General features: G+C 41.4%; 1 protein-coding gene across 9 annotated transcripts in view; it reads left to right on the plus strand.

Annotated features, from left to right (window-relative positions):
* The window catches only part of Lpp (LIM domain containing preferred translocation partner in lipoma), a 590,384-nt gene that overhangs the window by 161,746 nt on the left and 406,918 nt on the right, over window positions 1-21,720 (plus strand). The window lies entirely within an intron of this gene.

A 21,720-nucleotide genomic window follows, 5' to 3' on the forward strand; every position in this document is an offset into this window, starting at 1 on the left:
GATTAATCAGCCTTTCTTTTCTTTTTCTTCTTTTTTTTTTTTGTGGAGATAGAAGCTGTAATGTTATATGGATTTCTTCTTTGTTACTTGGGTAGTAGGCTCTTATTGCTTTGCAGAGTGAAACAGTGAACTCTGTGTGTCATGAGGGCTAGAAGCGGCAAGAATATCCTTAGTCCTGATACCAGCCTACAGCATCACCTGGGGCAAGGCATCCCCCCTCTCTGAGTTCATCTTATCACACCTTTAATTCCAGCGCTTGGGAGGCAGAGGCAGTCAGATTTCTGAGTTCGAGGCCAGCCTGGTCTACAGAGTGAGTTCCAGGACAGCCAGGGCTACACAGAGAAACCCTGTCTCAGAAAAAAAAAAAAAGTTGAAATTTCTAGAGTAGTTGTCTTTTTGAGCTGAGGGAAAGCAAAAAGCAGTTAGGGTCACAAAAACCTGACTGAGTTATTGGCTGACATATCAGCCAGGTGCTTTGGGTAACGTTGTTTGTTGTTTCTTCTCCGCAGAACTGAGCATGAGGCTTTTTACAGACAGATTTCAGTCCATACATAGCTCCAAATTCCAGATGTGGACAGCTAGAATTTGGTTTCTGTCAAATTGTAATGACTGTCACATGTGTGAACTTACACTTGGTGCTGGTGGCTCACTGTGAGCTTATGTAGGAGGCAGAATGTGGAAGCCTGTGCCAGAACCAGAAGAGGCAGGCACCAGGGGTTGCCAGGGCCAATACCCTCACCTCACAGGTTGGGCTGTTAGCATGGGTGCAGCTTAGCAAAGGTCAGGCCTGGGGTGGGGGGGAGCAGCTCCTCGGGAAGGAAGCATGGAGAGAAACACCTGCAGCACCATATGCAGGATGCTGTCTGCACTTCCTGTCTCTTCTGCTGGCACAACACCACTCTGAGAGGCCCATGGATCCTCTCTGTTAGCTCCATAACCCTCTCAAGGGTACTTGATTTCTTTGGGTCTCAGTTTTGTTGTCTCTAAAATGGAATGAATACCCTAATTACTAAGCAGTTGAATACATCCTGTCTTCTCAATCAAAAGTTCTCAACCTTCCTAATGCTGTGGCTCTTTAATACAGGCTTTCACGTTATCATAAAATTATTTTCATTGTTACTTCGTAACAGTAATATTGTTTTGAATCATAATGTAAATCCCTGATATGCTGGATATCTGTTATGTGACCCCTGTGAAAGGGTAGGCTGAGGGGATCCCCACACACAGGTTGAGAACCACTGATCTAAATTGTTAGTAAACCTTATCCTTGCATGATGAGACAGACAAAATTACTTTGTTCTTATTTGTTCTGTTTTCTCACTTGATCTGTTTTAGGTCCTTACCCCGTTCAGAGCCTCCTCTGAGGACTAGCAATCTCTATGCTACCTGAGAGTCTCCCACGAATGCTGATTCCAGATCTACCCTAAACATCTTGAATCAGTAGGCATTGCTACAAGGTCCCTTGGTCATTAGCATTTGAGGAACATTTCATATAGGCCACACCTTACTTACAAGCTCTGGCTCACTGCCAGCATTCCTGGGTCATGTGCTACCCAGGCCCACAGCTAGAGTGAGGGAAGGCCTTGAAGTCCTCCTTGGGAACTGGGGAGGACTAGGGTGAAGGAATCCAGCAGGCTTTATCTTTTCAACACCCTTTGTTTCCTCAGAAGTGCTGCTCACAGAAGCCAAACTGGAGTGGATTCCAAAGTCTTTCTGATCCCCAAATCCATGTTCTTTTTATTAAATCATAATGTTTCAGTCAAGAGGAATGCAGAGCTACGTGTATGATAACGTTTCTTTCCCTGTAATGTGGCTGTTTCCACACTGGCTCTTCTACTCTTACTCAATTCCTACAGGAAGAATTTAAAAAAAAAAAAAAGCTTCCACTGTAAGCCAGGATCCTGCAGTTTAATCAGCTATTTTCGCTCTTTAATGAGGGTGACTATTGTGAAATAAGTAATTATTAATTACTCAAAACTAATGAAATATTTTAGTTTCCTTGCTAAAAAAACATATGGAAGCTAAAAGAAAGCATATGGGTGTTTTTTGTGGAGCATATTGGTGGATGGACAAATTATGGTGGTGCCAATATGCCTTAGCTGTCTGGCTGGGGCCATGTCTACACTCCGTGTGCTGGCATCTGAGTCCTGGTCTGTGGAAAGGATTCTAAAACCTCCCTTCTGATTTGTGCCTTGGTTTGCTTTGGGAGGTAGAGTTCTATGTCCTATTCCTCCCCTTGCTTGCATTCAGATATCCTTGGTTGAGTGTGGATGCAGTGTAAAACTTCTAGGCTGCTATGGGGCTCCCTTATCAATGAATCCAATCCTGCGCTGTATATGGAGTGAGTCCGCCCAGCTAAGGACTAGGCATCGGGAGTTTGTCTTCCCAGCACTATACTACATGCCATAAGCAGTACCTTTTGAGATAGCTGAGCTGGGACCTCCTCGCTTCACATGTGAGACCATGGGCAGAGTCTCATCTCTGCATTGAGTCTTAACTTGCTTCCAAAGAGGCATAGTAGCAATGGTGTCCCATTGTTCCTGGGCATGGCTGTAGAGCCAAGCTGTAGTCTGTACCAGCAATTCTTTTCTTTTGCTGCATACTTAGCCTGGTAGATTGTTAGTTTGATTGTGTAAGTGCAGGCTTATAAGGTTTGAAGGCAACATGGTATTTTGAGATGGTACCTGGATGAGTGTCAGAAAAAATGCAATTTTATAGTAAGCTAAGTTTCTGAGCATTTGTTTATCACCTGCATAAAATAGCTTGAATTGGCATGTAGGGATGGAGGCAACAGGCATGTGGAGCTGAGTCTGACCTAGGGCCAGTCATGATTCGGGGTAGTATGCGAGCCCATTGATGCTCTGTGTAGTGATGTGTGAGCCAGTGATACCTTGTGATCTGAGGGAATTTGGAGAATGCTCTTTTTCTTGAGGTTTCTTGTATGCCCAGGGACTGGAGTTGGCTTTGAAGATAATTAATTGGATTTTGATATAGCAATAAAAGGAGCTGAAGTGTTAGTCTCTTGACATGCAAGAAAAAGTTTGCTTGAGGCAGATAAATATCAGGAATGCCAAAGAACTGGACAGAGATCACAGAAATGTATTCTTGAGAAAAATGCTTCTCTCTCTCTTTCTCTTTCTCTCTCTCTCTCTCTCTCTCTCTCTCTCTCTCTCTCATGTGTGTGTGTGTGAGAGAGAGAGGGGGGGAGGGAGGAAGGGAGGGAGAGAGGGAGGGAGGGAGAGGGAGGGAAGGAGGGAGAGAGAGAGAGAGAAAGTTTTAAGTCTCTTCATCTGTATCACTTGAACCTTGGACAAGATAATTTTCCAGAAGCCTCGAACTCTAGCTGGAATTCTACAAGATTTCTCCTTTGTCTAACCAACTAAGCCACCTAGTTAACCCTGCAATGCGACATGGCAGAGGAGAGAACCCACAACCCACAGGGACTGCTCATCACTATTTCTCTTTCTGCAAAACTCTTCAGTGATTGGTGGGTGGGTGGTTACTTCTCTAGCCTGCACTGCAGGAAACATGGAATGGTAAAGTAACCTATGACTTGAAGCCACTACATTCAACAGACTCTGATACTGATAGCCTTTCTGCTGCAGGGGACCAACTTTTACAAACATCCCCACACCAACCTCCAAGCCCTGCCTCATTTTGCTCTGTGGTTCTTTCCTTTCTGTCCAAAGGACCAGAACCTATTTTTCTGTCTAGGGAAGCCCTGTATGTCACTTATCTTTAGAATCAGTCTTAGAATCTAATGTTCTTAATTTTATTTTTCTTTGTAGAGATGTCTTGAATTCCTAGACTCAAATGACCTTCCTGCCCCAGTCTCCTCAGTAGCCTAGATTAAAAACACTTATCATTATACCTGGTCCAACTTTGTTTTATAAGTACATTTTATTTTGTGTTGTCGTGCCTTTATTGTCTCCTCTCCCTGAATTTCCTAACACAGTTCACTAGACAGAGTTTCAACAAAACGGCACATAGAATTATATTCTTCAATAGTGAATAATAGTGAATATAAAACTGCTGTTACTTGTGTCTGAGCTGAGTATGATGCTTCTGTGCTTATTGGGTTTCAGAACCCCCAAAGAGCTTCAAATATTCTGTGTAGTGTAGACCCCTCCTGTTTACCTGTCTAGTTATTGGCAGGCCTGAAGTCATTGCCCCCATCTGACCAAGCCTTAGAGAGGTGGTTGGTTTTGGAGTCACTGTAGAGCACTCAGTGGGCCTTGGCTGTCTCCATTGTTTCTTTGAGAGGCCACTAGGAATAATGTGGTACAGGTGGCATCTATACTGGCTCTTAAAGCTGGACACAAGATAGCAGTCACGGGGAATCTGCTATGTGTGCCAGATTCTGTGCTGGCTGTTCTTACCAAAAGCTCGAGTTCCTATTTCCATACAAGTGAGGGAGCCTGTTGCTTAGCAATAGGGCATTTCACAAAAGCTCTCACTTGTAGGCATTAAGCAGTAATATATGGTGTCTAGGTGTTTCCCTTTTACAAAGCAGGTGCAGGGCTTGCTGGCCTATGCATGCCTGTTAGAAGAGGTAAGGATTATGGAGATGGGTGACAGCTGGCAGAGCTTGTGATCAGAACTGAGACCGGAGGGCCCATGGTGAGCAGGCAGAGGACTGAGCTCTCCCAGCTTCTTGCCCACATCTGTTGTTGAGTCTTTGAAGAGGAACAGCGTGATTGTTTCCTGAGAAGTCTGCAGCACACTTTCACATGCTCTTACCGTGTACTCCCCTTTCCTTGCTTTTGGTCCTAGTGAGAATCTTTGCTCCTTAGTATCCAGTATCTTCTGTTTCTGTTGCATCTTTCACCCAAGTAGCCCAAGGTCCTGAGGCTCTCAGATAGCACCGTCTTCTGTATTGGACTGGGAAGTGTTGGCAGAGAGACAATTCTCAAATCTGTTAAGCCCATAGTAAAAATAGCTTATGATCTATGGGACTCAGTATTAAGCAAGATGATATTAACGAGGTTTGAGTGCTGCTCTGAAATGTGGCAGCTGCACAGGCATATTGGCTGTGTTTCCTCCCTACCTCTGGCAGCTTGCGAGCAGTGTTACCATGACACTCCTTGGGCTCTGTTTAGATCAGCTATTTTCTGAAGGAGTCCCTGACCTTCCCCACAATAGAAACTGTTGATGTGGTCATGTCAGAGCCTCTTCAGGATCAGTTTGACTGCTGAGCCCCCAGTTGTCACTTGGAAACTGTAGGACACAGGTATTGAAAGTTTAGGAGTAAGAAGAACTATAAGATATCTTCTAGCACTGCTTTGTAGATATCATGGCCACTGAAAGTGGAGGGAGGCTTGAGGCCTGCTTCCCAGTCAGGTGATATTTTGCCTTCTCAAATTGAGCCCTGCCTCCCTTTCACTTTCAACTCAGAAGGCTGTGAGTGGGGCAGGGTTGGTCATCATTGTTCCTGGAAGTGGTCAGAGAAGGCACCAAAAAAGGAATGGTAGCTCTGTTCAGAGAAAGAAATGTAGCAAGGTGTTCCAGTTTAAATGTGTGCCTCCAGATTGCTCAGTTTGAAGCATAATTCCAAAGTAAGAGGGTGGCAGGTGGGGCCTTATAACAGGTCATTAGAATATAAAGACTCTGTCACCATGAATGCAGTTACCAAGGGAGTGGAGCAGTTATTTCAAAGTGGGGTTATTACAACAAGAACTCTCCTGCCGGGGTAGTCTAAAGTTCCTCGTCAGATGCTGCTACTGTGTGTGGTCTTGGACTTTCCAAAAGTTGATTCAGATAAACCTTCATTTTTTCTAAGTTACATTGTCTGAGCTCTTTTGGTAGCTCATCACAGATGGACAAAGATGAGGAGTAATGCACTCAGAGTGGGTCTTAGAGGTACTAAGCTGTACCCCAAGCCCCTGGCAGAGCTTCTAGGGCAGGGCTTTCCTACCATATCCCAAGTCTCTAGTTATGAGCCTTTTCCTGTTGTCATGTCCAACACCATTAAGCTGCACAGAAGCCATTCATTGCCAGTACTAGGCTTTTTGGGGGCACTTTATTGTATAAATTCTCATGTTCTAAAAAGCTTCTAAAAGCTCACTGTCACATGTGGTTCAAGTTCTTAGGGACCAACATTGTGACTTTAGATGACTTTTCCTTCTCTCTTTCCTCCCTCATCTTTCAGTTATGGCATAAAATAGAGACAGAAACCAACAGGTCAAGCATTTACAGTACATTTTTGTTGAATTGAAATTTAGTGGTATTCACATGAGGTTTCAATAATTTTATTAATTGCTGCTGAAAATTGGCAAATGTAGATTTGGGGAAAAAGTGTTTTGACCAATTTAGATTTTATTAAGACTTCTGGTATGCTATTTAATATTCATAAAACTAATATACTTTTAGCATCCTCATTTAGCAACAAAAATATGAAAGTGAAATTCACTTCAAAAAATGCTTGTGGCTGGAGAGGTAGTTCAGCAGTTAATGGCACTTGGGGCTGTTCTAGACCTACATTTGATGCTTAACACCTGATAGTGCCTCACAACTATCTCTATCTCTACTTCCAGGGGTCTGGCTGTCACTTCTAGCTTCTGTGGCCACCTTACTTACATGTGGTCCACAGACAAGTAGATGAAACTGCCATTTACATTAAGTAAAAGAGTTAAATATACATATGAAAAATAAGTGCTTACCAGTTGATTTGCATCCAGAGTTTATGTGTACATGTTGATGTGACATCCCTTCTGTTCTATCTCTGCACTTACAGGTCTTGTTTCTTTTCTCTGTTCATCTTTTTATTACCTTGGATAAAGGTTTGTCTATCTTGTTGATTTTCTCAAAGAACCAATTCTTTGTTTCATTGATTCTCTTTGTATTCTTGTCTGTTTCTATTTAATTGATTTCAGGCCTCAGTTTGATTGTTTCTTGCTATCTACTGCTCTTGGGTGTGTTTATTTCTTTTTGTTCTAGAACTTTTTGCTACACTGTTAAGTTGCTTCTATGAGATCTCTCCAATTTCTTTTCAAAAATTATTTTTCAATTTTTTTTTTTATGTAGGCAGTAAACTGAATACTAGCCTAGCCATAAAACATTCAGCTTAAATCTGTCCTTGCTCCAAAATGTGCTGGGGCAATGGCGGCTCAGAGCTTGTAGGAGTAGCCCATCAATATCTGGTTTAACTGGAAGCCCACAGCGCAAGAGGGAGCCCATGCAGGATACTGCTTGGATGGAGACTAGGACAGTCCAGAGACATGGGGTAGAACCTAACAGAACTGCACACTCCCTCTCTCCTCCTAAAAAAACAACCACCAAACAAACAACAATGAAATAAAACAACTTCTCATAATATTCTGCTGCACTCATAGGTCAGTGTCTAGTCCAGTCATCAGAGAGAGGTTTCCTTGGGCAGCAGGCGGGAGTGGTGCAGAAACCCATAGCCAGACACAATGTGCAGAGTCTAAATTAAAAGTCTCCATTGGGGCCTTTCCCTGAATACTCCATAAAGATTGTGGAGGAAAGACTCAAGGAGTCAGAGGAGATGGAGAACACCAGAACAATATTGCCCACTGAATTAACTAAGCAGTGTTCATAACGGCTCACAGAGACTGAAGCTCAAGCATGGGGTCTGCATGGGTCTGCACCAGGTCCTCGGTAAGTATGTTACAGTTGGTAGTTTGGTGTTTTTATGGGATTCCTAAAGGTGTGTGTGTGTGTGTCCCTGACTTTTTTTCTTGCTCTTGGTATGCTTTTCTTCATTTTGGGTTGTCTTGTCTAACTTGTGGCTGAGGGCTTTTACTCTGTCTTATTGTATCCTGTTTTGCCCTATTTGGCCATTGTTGCTTGGAGGCCCGCTCTTTCTGAAGGGAAACAAAGGGGAAGGAGATCTAGGGAGAGAGAGGTTGGGGGTTTTGGAAGAGTGGAGGCAGGGAAGACAGAGGGATGTATTGTATAAGAAGAATCTCCTTTCAATTAAAAACAAGGAAAAAAAGAATTGCAGGTAGAGGGAAAAGCTGGTGGGCTCTTAATATTGGTTGGAAGGGACATATCATACTTCCTTTGCAAAGAATGTCATAAAGCTCAACATCTCTGTTTAATTTCCCTCTTAACTGCTACTGATAGATACCCTTTGCTTAGTTGTATTAAAGTTGCTTGTGAACAATAACATTTGCCCCCCCTAATAAATAAAGGAAAATACAAGAAAATGAAAAAAATATAGAAATACACTTCTCCCCAAACCAAAACCACCAAAAACAAAAGTAAAAATCCAAATGCCTGAAAAGCAGCACTTCGCATGTTTGCTGTTCCAGGGTCTTTCCTCGCTGCTGTCTTCTTTCGATCTGCAGTGCCTTGAAGACAGGAGGTATCCTCCATGTGTTTGTGACAGTGCTTTTATGAACTTGGGAACAGGAAGTTAATAGAACCTTTCTAAAACCTTTGTGGGAACACAGAAGGCTTATTCAGAGTCTCTTCATAAGTTACCCTGTCAGTCACTCTATCTTCCCACTCCATAGGCTTTTTGCTAAAGAACCACATCCTTCAGGAGTAGAATAGCTGTTGTATTCACTAGTCTAAAATGCTGGTGGGGGAAAAAGTTTCATATATTATAAACTGTTTCAGAGCTAGACAAATATACATGTGTAATATATAGAGTGAATATATATGTACATATATATGATCTGTTCCCTGTCACAATATTTAACCCAAAGTGCTATTTACAGTAATGAATCAAAATGTCAGTTTTAAAAATACGAAGTGTCAAAGTGTTCCCACGTCGCAGAAAAGTTTGATGTGACAGTTTGCTAATCATAGGACTATTACATCAAATGTGTCTCAGAGGGTTTTTTGCTCAACAGTGTCTTGTGGGCTCCTCATATGCTTTTGGTGAATTCCTGGTTCAGCTTACTAAGCCACGGAGCACATTTGGTTGTGTGTCTCCTGCACCTCACACAAAGGCTGCTGTGTTTTTCTGTAGTTAAAAATGAATGTGTTTCACATCATTTCAGAAGTTTGATTTTGTGCCTGACATATTTATGAGAAGTTGCTAAAAATTTTTTTAGTTTACTATAATTTTTCCGGTTTTACTGCAGAACCTTCCATGGAACTTGAGCATATACAATGGGTGGTGTAGAGTGTTTCTGAGCTGCTTTCTTCAAGGTTTCATTAACTGTCTGTGTTTGTTGCTGGTCTTGACCATGGATATAGTAGTGAATTTTGCATCAAGCATTGTTTTATATCAACTGGGTCATCATCCTTCTGTAGGGGCTGAATTTGTACAAGGCAGCCTGTTTTTTTTTTGTTGTTGTTGTTGTTGTTTTTTTGTTTTTTATAAGGAAAACCAACACTTGTGCTATTGACTACTGCTGTGCCTGTGGCCCACTCTTACTGCCTGTGCCTTGATTTCTTCTGAAGACTCATTGAGGGGGAAATTTGATTAGATTGGTTTGTTTTCAAAATATAAGGCTCCTCAGGTTAGAGAAGCAAAGCTTTTGGAGATGGAGGACAGTGGGGGGGGCGGGTCTCTGGGTCGAGAAAACATGGGGGCACTGCTTGTGTCTGTCAGTGTTGTCTCTTCTGTGCAGTTGCCCTGAGCTAGGCACTGCGCACTGAGTGCCTGCCATCCCATGTAGTATGAAGGCAGTGTTGTCGCTTACCTCTGTGGCTTATTCCCTGCAGGTTTTTAGTGGGCAGTAGTGCCAATTGCTCTTGCCTCTTCTGATCCCTATGTAGGTCTGCTCAGAAGGTGGAGTTCTCTGCACTGAGACCTGAGCTCATCATCTGGCCTGACTTTAGTCCTTACCTGTCTTTGCTCTTCCTTTTCATTTTGTGTTGCTGATGATAGAATCCAGTGCCTTGTAGGTGGTAGTGAAGCTCTCTGCCATTCAGTTGTATCAGTTTATGAACTATTACTGTTCATCAATATACTCTTGAATAACTCACCTTGAATAACTCATGAATCATTGAATAATTCATCAATATACTCCTGAATAGCAGGAGTGTAGAGGATTTGTCAAGGGTCTCGTCTGCTGTAGTGCCAAGCTTGGATTTTATTTTTAATGAGTGCCTATGTGGGGAGAAGGGGGGATGCTGCAAACTCAAAAGTTTTGTTCCTGGTCCCTCCTTGACCAGTTTCATTTGTTGATTTAGACTCTCCAGTCTGTTTTTCCCTGTGCACACTCATCACCACAATGGGCCTCTTTGTATGCTGTGTTCCTGCGCATATTCTCAGATATGGCAAAATAACCTAATTTAAAACTGTGAAGTATACATCAGGCTGGAGACTGTCAGCACAACAGGGAGTGATAGGCATGAATCTGTAAGAACTGTCAAAAACCTGTAAGTATCGATAAAACCAAATTGAAGAAAAAAAATTTCTCAAGGGTAACATGATGTATCACGAATATGGAAAACAGATGAATGACTATTTCCTAGATACTAAAGCCTCGTTATTAAATTTCTTAAATTATAAAATTGTGGAATTAATTTGGTACAGCTATTTTAATGGCTGAAATTCACAGGGGAGAGAATCACCAAGAACTGTTTTTGATTGAATGCTAGCTATTCTCTTTACTACAGTGTGACACTCTTATAATACTGTATGTGTAAAACTCTGTAAGCCTGAAACAGCAGTGGAGGGCAAGCTTTCAAGTGTTATTTGCAAAGTCCCCTGCCATCACAGAGATATACCTGGTAGACCATGACACTCTTGGCATCTTAAATTTTGTAATGAGTCCCTTTCTTCCTGGTGTGTGCCCTCTTCTTTGTATTTGTTTACATTGTACCCAATCCTTGCCCAGACCCATCCATTAGAACTATGAACCAGGCTTCTGTTGACTTACTTTAGAGGTCGTCAAGTAGAGTAGAGTAGCTTGCATTTCTCTTAAGCTCCTAGATGGTGCTGAAACGGCTTGTGGGCTCACTGTGCTCAGTACTGCTTATGTTTACATCCTGTACTCTATATCAACATGCAAGTAATGGCATCTCATGGGTGGCTGTCATACATGAGCTTGTCAGTTGATAGTTGTGAATAAATTTGTGAATCCCTAAAGTACATTGTCTGCCGTCAGAATACATTATGAGGAAGTGTCCCCTGGATTTTTGTTAGAAAGCACATTCTTTCCTCAAGTACTATATTAGTTACTCTCCTTATTTTGGAGGAAATAATATCATGACAGAAGCATCTTTAGGAAGGAGGGTCTGTCTGAGCTTCTGTTTACAGGGTGCAGCTCTTCATGGTAAGGTAACCATGGTGCCACGGGCTTGAGGGTCATGGTCACATGCATCTGCAGCCAGGAAGAAGCTGAGTGGTAAATGGTGGTATTCAGCTCATGTTTCTTTTTGGTTTTCAGCTCATGTAATGCTGCTTCTCCTAGTTAAGATAGGTTTTCCTATCCTTGTTAGCCTATTACAGACAATCCCACACAGTGACTCCTCTCCTCAGTGATGCTAGACCCTGTCAAGTTGGCAGTAGTACTAACCACACGTACTCACTCTGCAAAATAAAGGTGTGGCCTTGAGGAGTAAGTTTTGACTCAGAGTAAGCACTTGTCTGTTGGAGATCCCAATTTAAAGGAGACTGAGCAGTTGTTGTATAAAGCACAATTCACTTTGGGAGTAAGGACAGAAGGCTGTGGGAACTCACAAGTGGGCTTGGGTAAGGGGCTACAGGAGTTGATGGCATTTGAATTCACTTCCAGTGTTGACAGATTTCAGCAGATAAACTTGACAGAAGGAATATGCTAGAGAAATAGGCAGTGTGCTGGTACTCTCAACACCTCTATGTTTTTTCTAGACAAGGTGATGGGAAAAGGAATGTTGGGTATCCCCCTTGAAGATCCTCTACTCTAGGCTATTTGACTATGCTCATCAGTATTATTTTTGTCTTTGTGCCTTTGGTTACCTCTTTGCAGAATGTTTCTTTGGCTGCTTTCCATTCATAGTTTTCATCTCTGGTCATTCCTCTGAGCCCAGGTGGCTAATCAATGCTGCCATGTTTCTTTGGCCTTACTTTTCATCCAGATATATTTTTTAATTACCCTCCATCTCTTACTGTTCAGCTTGTCTTGATTTGAAGCATTAGCAGTAGATGGTGCTTTGTTTCCCCATGTTAGTTCAATTGATGTGTTTGTGCTTTAAACACATTGGTTTTCCTCTCTTTGGTGTCTGGGTCACATTGTTCACAACCTTATTTGTAGTTAGTGGTGTGTATATTGTTCTTGATGTGGATGAGAGGAAATGAAAACACAGGAAGGAAATATATTGTCAGACTCTGTCAGAGTGGCACCTTTAGTGGCAGGCTTCTCAGAGATTGCAGTTAATACTGCCTTTTTTTGGCTCTATCATCAAGCCTTTGGCTTTTAGAACTTTGTGTTTTGATTCTTATAATAATATACGATTCATTATATCAACTGGATCAAGGCAATTTCACTATCCACTACATTATTAATCCAGATGGGAAAATTCATTACGGCTCAAATATTGTTTGAGGCCTAACTGTTTCTTAAATTATTATTATAATTATTATCTATTTATTTTTTACAACTGATGGGAAGAGAAATTTAACAGCTGTGTGATTAGCAGGCCATGAAATTAAAAATGTTTTGCAGAGAATCAAGAGGTTGTTTACTACAGAATTTCTCATCGGTGAATTAAGTGTCATTAAGATTGGCCACAAGATGTTCCCTCTCACCATTCAAGTTTGATTTCCACGCCCAGTTCTTTGCTAAGAGGCCTTTAGCCTTCCTGGGCAGGGACTTGCTTGTGGTGTCTTCATGAAGGCAGCATCCCCTGCAATAATACAGTCTAGGTGGCAGCCATGGGCATTGAGCTTACCATGTAACACAGATAGCAGGTCAGCTTCGGTGAAGAATATGCATGCTCCAAGTTTGAAGATGAGACACAGTAGCAAAGTTTGCAGCCCAGTGGCCCCGGTGCCCTGTCTCAAGTAGCAGGGCATTTGTCTCTCCAGGGAGTCAGTCTAATGCTCTGAACAGTCATGTTTATCTTTATATCATCCTGCACTTTTGTAGGCCCATTACCTATTGGATCATTTGCCCATGTCTTTTTCAGTCTGCTTTTAGAAAATACTCCATCCTTCTACTGAGTAGAGTGTTGACAACCTTCTAGTGAAGCCAAACATGCTAGCTTAAATGTCTTAACCTAGGATTAAGGTGAATTTTATTTTGGTCTACAAGTGCATGAATTCCATGCATCTCAAACCTCACTACCTTCTTATCTAATTTTGGTAAAAACAGTGACTCTTAAGGATTACTATGGGGGATGACAATGTTAGTACTGGAAAGCCTTCAGAAGTTTGACACAGATCCATGGTTTACACTCAGTTGATGCTAGCTTCTCCTTCCTCTCCCTTTCTTCCCTTTCCCTTCCATTTTCTTTCCCCTCCTTGGTCTGCCTTTTTGTGCTGTTAGGCAATCAAACACAGGGCTTTGCATATACATGTGCTCTCCCACTGAGCCCCATTCTGAGTTCCACCTCCAGTTATTCCTATATGAAACTTATTTTTCTGTATTTGAAGGTTTTTCCTAAGTATTGCATAGTACTTTGCTCAACTCCAAGCTCAGAAGTCTTCAGCTCTCTTTCTGTCTTATTGCCTTTAATAGAGCCCCTTCTCCATGATACTCATTTGCAGGATTCTTTAGACAGAGTTTCTTTATTTGAAGACACATCTTTATTCTATTTACTTAGTTGTGTGCGTGCCTCTGTATGGGTATGTGTGTGCTCACACATAAAACTAGATGCACGTGAGGTCATAGGACCACTTGTGGGTCTTGGGAACTGATGGTCAATAGGTTTCTTCGGAGGTACTGTTACCCATTGAACCATCTTACCAGCTCCAATTTGACCTTCATACTTGCTAAATTAATCATATATAACATCTTCCCTTAAAGGTCTATCATTTAGGGAAAATGGGCTTGTTGACAGTTAATGCAGACAAATTCTCTTGGAGAAAGATATGGAAACCATTTAGATACATAGTTAAGGGATTTGTGGTCATCACAGGACACACACACAGTTACCATCTGAGACAAGTGAATACCAATGGACCCTTCTAGGAGAAGTGGTTTGAAATATCACTCGCATGCTGACAGAATTTGACATGTTTCACAAAGGAGATGGGGAGTTGCATGGGGAGCTTTCTAAGCTTTGAAGGGTGTGAGCTATCTCTGCTTTTTTGTTGTTGTTTTTTTTTTTTCTTATTTCTTCTTCTTTATCATAGTCAGCTTGGAGGAGAGGTCTTGCTATTGTTATTGCTAGCACCACGGCCCTGGCATCAGGGGAATGTGAGTAAATGCCACTGGGACAGAACATCTGACAGAAGCAGCGTGATGAGAAACGTTTTGTCTCATAGTTTCAGAGCATCAGAGTCACCATGTGGCAACAGGATGGTTCAGGTCATGACAGTGGGAGCAGGAGAGAGCTGTCACATTGCAACTGTGGGCAGACAACACAAAGCACCTTCAAAGGCCTGCCCATAGTAGCCTATGCATGCCAGCTATGCTCAGATCCCAAAGGTTCCATTCTCCAAAACTGCTCTTATGTCTGAGGATCAGGGTATTAAACCCACGAGCTGGAGTGGAATGCTTCCTCCCTGCTCTGTGAATACAATGAGCCAGGAAGGAGCTGCTGGGACATTCCACTGAATGCCTCTTAAAAAGGGCTGGCTTTTTTTATATGACAGATGGAGTTTAATAGAAGAGACAACAGCTACAAATGGCAGAAGTATGTAGGAGAGAGAGAAAGAGAGAGAGAGAGAGAGAGAGAGAGAGAGAGAGAGAGAGAGAGAGAGAGAGAGAGAGAGAGACTGAGAAAGAGATTGTAGACTATTAAATCAACTAATAAAGGGATACTACAGAGTCCCAAGTCTCATTAATTTATTTACTCCATTTTTCATTAGCTTAAAGCATAATATAAATCCATGATTTAAAATTAAATGGTAAATTTGATTTCTTATGTCTTTAATTTCTTCTGCACCAACATGAAATTGCTCTACTTTTTTACCATTAAAAAGTGAATTGGATGGAGTGAAGGTAGGCAGTATTTCCCTTAATGCCCTTGTGCTGGGCAGTAGGTCTACCTGTTCTGTACATGGTCATCAGGAGGCCTCCAGTAGGCCTGCTCTGGGTGGCCAGTGTGTTTTAACATTGTTTTTGATGTGTTTCCCCTCTTTGCTTGTAATGGTGATTTTAAGTTTAATGGCTCTTTTAGCAAGAGCCCAGATGAGGCACCGTAATGTGCACGTGGCTGGCCAAACATTATATGCCATAGCTGTGAAATCACAATGCTTTAGTTGTGGCCAACACCCCAGAACATGTCCCAGCAAGTGTTAGAGGTAATTAGGCAGTAGTAACTATATGGGTGGAGTACAGATGCAGGGAAGATAGCTCCTGAGTTATTGCCATCCCTTCAATTCTCTCCTCTTTTGTTCTTGTCTGTGAAAAGTTTTTATTTAAAAATATTTCCAGTCTTATTTTTGTATGATTGGAATATGAAGTTTATATCTTTAAGATGGGCAATATATTTTCATGTATCTTACACTGGGAAACATGATGACAAGCTAGTGAAGAGATCCATCACCCCTCTAGTTAGGTTTTTTAATGTGAGTGTCACAGCATTTAAGATATTTCTTAGCAAAGGTCATGGTGTGTGCACTGAATGCTGAACACTGGGCTCTAAGACTTGTCACCTTGAGGCACTGAGTTGTTGCATGCTGTCACCAGAGCTTCCTCCCCTTTCTCCTTAGTCCTGGTACCCAGCATCTCTTCTGCTTCCTTGGCTAATTATTTCTGCATGCACATGTAATTAATAGCATGTGTTATGGTCTTTTCTTCCTGTTCTCATCTTATTTTAGTGGACATGATTTTTCCAGTTGTCTAAAGTTGCAGAAAGTAATTTTTAAAAATTTATTTTTAGATGAGATCAACCCTGACTGCTTTCTATTTCCTTAAAGACTGATCTTTATACATGTGTGTGTGCAGCTGTATCTCTATCCACCTCTATATGGATATCTAGCTATCTTGTATTTCAAAATGTTTTGGTGGACACTGGGTTGACTCTGTGTCCATTGTGATTACTACAGGCATGTCTTCGAAGGCTTCTTTCTCCTGTAAGGACAGGTGTGGGGCTGAGGTCCAGCTGAGATTCACTTTGTTCTTTTTTGCTCACCTGGGAGCCACATGTGGCACCATGTTTTGCAGGCTTTGGGGAAGGGTGGCAGGTAACAGAAATGTTCTTCCCCCCTTCTTCCATGCAACATTTCTTACTGTTGTGTTCTATCTGTACGCTGTGACCTTTCAATTGAATGCCTTAAATATTCTATATATACTTGTACATAGGGATACCTCCTCAGAATCTCTTTCTGGGAAGAGCAAACACTGCTAACTTCTTTTGGTTTCTTCCTGATGATGATCTACTTTTGAACCTTCTTCCATAATAGCAGTGTGGAATTCCTCAAAGTCACAGAGAAGTGCTATGTGAGAATATATCTCATGTATGTGAGAACACTGAGGCCCCAAGACAAATACTGGCATGTACTATAGGATCCTTCTGCTAGATTGGGCTATATGAGTTTTGTTCCCTTGGTAGCTCTCTGCTTACTATTGTCATTTTGTCTTCCTGCCATAACGAAAATTGATTTATTTTTAGTTAATTGAAGGGCATAATGTGGAGGGAGAGGTAGAAGAAAGAAGAGGAGGGAGGAGGAGGCAGAAAGAGAGAGATTTCCATTGGCATTACCTAATACCAAAGAGTACATCATTAGTAGAGGAGAACCAGTCCTTCTAGATTGAAATTGCTTTTATAGCTCAATAAACAGAAGTCTTTTCGACTGACAAAGTTTTTCCCTAGATATTGTCCATGTATTATATGACCAATTTGCAATGGATGAAAACAGTGTAAATGTAATGCTTGATATATAAATATAATGCTAGTAAGCAGTTAAACATGAGCATTCTCAATTGTATTGTTTAACTTAACGTTTGGGATAAGGAAGCTCTCAGTGTAAAGCCATCTCTTTGTTATAAGCACCTTGCATGTCTGGCCAATGTTTCCTATATTGTTAGCTCCTCAATGGCTGCTTCACTTCAGGAATCCCTGCTCCTTAGGCCACTCCTTTTGAGGAATGGCCTTGCATGTATAGCAAATTTAACTGTAGGAACATTCAAAGAAACAAACCTAACTGTCCTTTGTGCTATGCTCAATTTGGATTTTGTTAAATTAATATTATATTGCAATAGTTTTGTCCATAATGTCCCACACTCTAGATATTTTTTGGCCACCCTTAGTTTGTCGTTCAAATCTTTAAGGTTCACCCTGTGTGAAATTATGAAGTCATTTTGGCTAAACTGTAGACCTCTACCTGCCTTGTTTCCCCACAGGAGGTAAAATGTTGGTAGGAGGAAACCATTTAGAGTCTGGTTAATAGCAGCAGGAAAAAGACACCACTGCCCTGGCCAGACCAACATTCGACTTTGACCTTTAACCCATATGGTTTTCTGAAAACAGCTTGGTTTTCAAACTCTTGTTACTTTACTGGTGCTAGCCTTTTCACTATCAAAAACACTCTCAGAAAGAAACACAAACAAACAAACACACAGGTTTTGGAGCTTGTTTTGTATTTGGTATCAGCACTTGTGAAGAATTAGCATTTTATTTAACTATTTGAAAATAGTTGCTTTTTAATCTTGGCATTTTCTCTTTGCTTGTTTGGAATTCTAGCCATTTAGTTGAGTGGAATGATCCTTGGAGATCTCGCAGAATCCCTGGCCTATAGATGAAGAAACTGAAGCTAGCTGACAACTTCCTCTAAGCTCTGTCCTTGTTAGTGACAAGACCCGTATGAAACTCACACCTTTCTCTTCCTTGCCTTTTATGCACCTTAAAATAAGACACAACCAAAAGAAACAAAATTGCTTTAACCATTTCGTTAGGTTGTAGATACATAAATAGGACTTAGGCAGGCAGATGATATAGTCTGTGCTTGAGAAGCCCCTTAGCCTAGAGAAGAGTCTCCACAGGACTTCAGCTGTTCCCATTTCAAAAGGTTTGTGCTGACCCCAGACCTGTGTTTTGATCCTGTTGGATTGAGAAACTGATCCATTTTAATGGCAGTGAATGAAGCAGTGGGTAATACCCTGTGTTCTGTCTGTCTGTCTGTCTGTCTGTCTGTCTGTCATATCTTAGGCAAATGCTGATCCTTTATCCTATGTCATCCTTAACTTGTGCAGTAAGAATCTGATACTTACTAAGTGGTGGTGTGGTGGACCATTGCTGACGTGTGTATCGTATAGTGGTTTCTTCCCAGTGTTAGCTCCATTTTCTTGGTTGAAAGCCATAGCCCAACTCTGCATAGACAGACAAGGAAGGTAAGCTCTAGGGGAAATTTTTGTTTTGCTAAGTTTAATCAAGTCAGAGCAAACCCAAAATATAGTTAACACATGCCTTGGTTTCCTGACACCTGTAGAAGGAGTTGATCAGTTAGGGATTACGGGCAAGGTGTGTTGTTTAAATTCCTCATTAAACACATTGGTTTGGAAGCTGATGTAGTATCCTGCCAATGGTAGGGCATCACCCTTAGGAATAGGTAGTAGGTCTGGTCTGCATGTCTCTGGAAATAGAGAGCCATGATAAATTTAAGAGCAATCTCAGCAGTGCTTGGCCCAGTTTCTTTATCTTGGCTTCAGCAGTTGTGCTCTTGGTCTTCTTTGCCTCCTGGGGTAGTTAGAGGGATTGAATAAGGGAGTGGATATGGAAACTACCCTATATGAAAGGCACATTATTTACCCAGAATAGCAAACACTCTGCTGCCTGCTAACATGGCACTGTCTGAAGCACTTGGCCTCTCTGGCTGCACGTGATTTTGACAATAGTTTTCTTCAGTGAATGGTTCCAAAGCATTGTGAAACAGAGGCCTCTGGCTCATCCGCACCCCTGAGACTGACTGGCTGCATGTTTTTAGGCACAACCCTTTTCTACCCAGGCCTGAGTATTCCTTTGTAGATGAAACACTAGGTTCATGTTGACTATAATACGGCTTCTCTTCTGACACTTGTGATTATTTCAACTAATTTTTTTTTTTTTTATTTGGAGGGGAAGAGAGGACTTACAAGCTCAGTCACTAGTTATTCATCTGAGTTCACATTTAATCTTCTGCCCTGATAATCTCCATTTCACAGATAAGGAGTTTCTTGATGGTGTTAGGGTTATGGTTAGGGTTAGGTATGTATGACTTGTTCCCAATACAGGCTTGTGATATTATTAGAGTCTGACCACATATAATCAGCAGTATGATTGTCAGCCAACTCTGTAGGATTTTAGTTGGTCCTATCCTTTAACTTTACAGTTAGCTTTCTAGCATCTTGATCGCAGGGTTTCACTACTGGAGTATGTATTCCCAGTGCCGCTCAGGGCTGCTTAAGAGGTCATGTCCTGATGGATGAACACGGTGTGGTTTTTTGCTTGTCCTTTTGATTCTTTGAACCCCTCAGGGAGACCTCTTCTGGCATCTACAGCAGCTGGGCTTGGCAAAGCTGGTTTCACATTGCCCCACACAGGGTGGGGAAGGGCATTTGAGGAGGCTGCTCTGGCTTGAATCTAAAACTCGTCTCTCCCCAGGGGGGACAAAGCTTCAAGTTGTGGCCTGCTTGTTTTGCACAGGGCTTTTATGTGGACCCTGATTTTTCTCAGTATAATTCAACCCAGTGTCTTCTGGGTGCTTCATCCTTGGTTTGTTCTTCCTGTGAGGATCTAGCTTTCTGAGGCACGGAAAAGACACGAGGCAGGATTTTTGTAAAGAATGGCATCTGACAGAGTCATATCTGTCAATACCAAGAGATTGTTTACTTTTGGATGACCAGGAAGCTGACATAAATATTACCAGCTTGTGGGTTGCGTATTTGAAGTCTCCTCTTAGTACCCTTTCTTATTGTTAACACACTCAGTGTCTTTGTTTCCCCAATAACACCTCAGCAATAACCTTTAAATCCAATTAAATGGCTTATATTGGATTTATCAATTATCTAGATAAGTATTTTTTTGATATCTGTGTTGGACACTGAGCCTATCTTAGAGAATGCTAACATGGATTAGATCCCCCTGCCTGCACTCAGAGACCTAATGCTCTGAAGTGAGAATCACAGTCAACAATATTGAAATTATAAATGACAGATAAAAGTCCTCTTCTTGCAAACTTTGGTTAGGGGACAAAGCTGTTGCATCGAGAATTGTGCACATCATTTAATAACTGTGGATGTCACCCACAGTCTTGTAGATGCTGTGGCACTCTTAAGTGCCGTGCTGGAAGGGCCTGATGTGCTGTTTGTGGACAAGCACAAGTTGTTTGTCAAGGGAGGAGCACCTTTCTCATCCAGGAAGGTAGAGAGTGGTTAGCCTAGGTGTTTCTCAGGTTTAGAGAGGAAGAATCTTTTGAATTCATGTGTGTACCATGAAAATATATAAACACAGAATTTTATTTTTCTTGTATTAGTATAGAGAGACCACGATTCTTTTCTTATACACACACAGACACACACAGACACACACACACGAGGACAAAGATTCTTTTCAGCTATTCTCTTCCTGTCTCAGCTATTACATCAGAGTCCCGGTAGCAGCATATGACCTTGGTAGTTACTTTATGAGGCAAGTAAAATGTCTCTGGTTTTTATTATACAGATAGATTTAAACTATTCACTACCTTTCATGTGTACATAATTCTTTGAATCAAATTAGTAAAAAGAACAATTTTCATGATACTTTTAAAAATCCATACACATTACACAAACACACAATCACACAATTTTATTTATTTATTTATTTATTTATTTATTTAAAATATTTTATTTATTTATTTGAGTACACTGTAACTCTCTTCAGACACACCAGAAGAGTGCATTGGATTCCATTACAGATGGTTTGAGCCACCATGTGGTTGCTGGGAACTGAACTCAGGGCCTCTGGAAGAGCAGCCAGTGCTCTTAACTGCTGAGCCATCTTGCCAGCTCTTTTATTTTATTTTTAATTATTCACCTTATATTCTGCTCACTCATCCCCCTCCTGGTCCCCCTTCCCACAGTTCTTCCTCCATCCTCCCTCCCCTTCCCCTTTGAATAATATTCTTATATAGCAAGAAAATGATCACCCTTTAAAAGATTGCATGTGTGTCTTGTGAATTAGAGACAGAGGCACACATAGAACACACACAGAGACAGAGACAGAGAGAGAAACAAGAGAGAGAAATATTGATTGACTTTTTTTTTGTGTGTCCCATGCATATTGTTTTTGGATTGTTGGAATAGAGAAGAGGGTTGGTATAGCCAGGGATGCTACTAGCTGTTTAAGTTATGTCATACAAGTTGGCTAAAAACCATCATCTTCATTTGCTTTATATGATGAGGTCCAGTTTTTGTCATATGATTTTTTTCCCTATTTTTCACATAAGTGTGTAATCCTTATCAGAGAATTGGGTATGGAAATATGTAACTTGTTTGTTTTCTCTGAAAGCAAACATAGGCTATTTGTGGAGCCAGACTCAGAAATAACCACACATAATTATATTGCTGGCTAGGATGACTTATGCCAACCAGAAGTATACATGCTATTTGTAGGAGATATTAGTAGAATGGGGAGAATCAAGTTAAGCAGCGTGTGAAGAGCCTAGAGGGGTACATTGTTTAAGAAGCTCTATTAATACATAACTTGAAGAACTGAAAGTAGTCAGTTATCTCACTGGACTTTCGTGTC

This window comes from Mastomys coucha, unplaced genomic scaffold, assembly GCF_008632895.1.
Source record: "Mastomys coucha isolate ucsf_1 unplaced genomic scaffold, UCSF_Mcou_1 pScaffold12, whole genome shotgun sequence".
Taxonomy (NCBI): domain Eukaryota; kingdom Metazoa; phylum Chordata; class Mammalia; order Rodentia; family Muridae; genus Mastomys; species Mastomys coucha.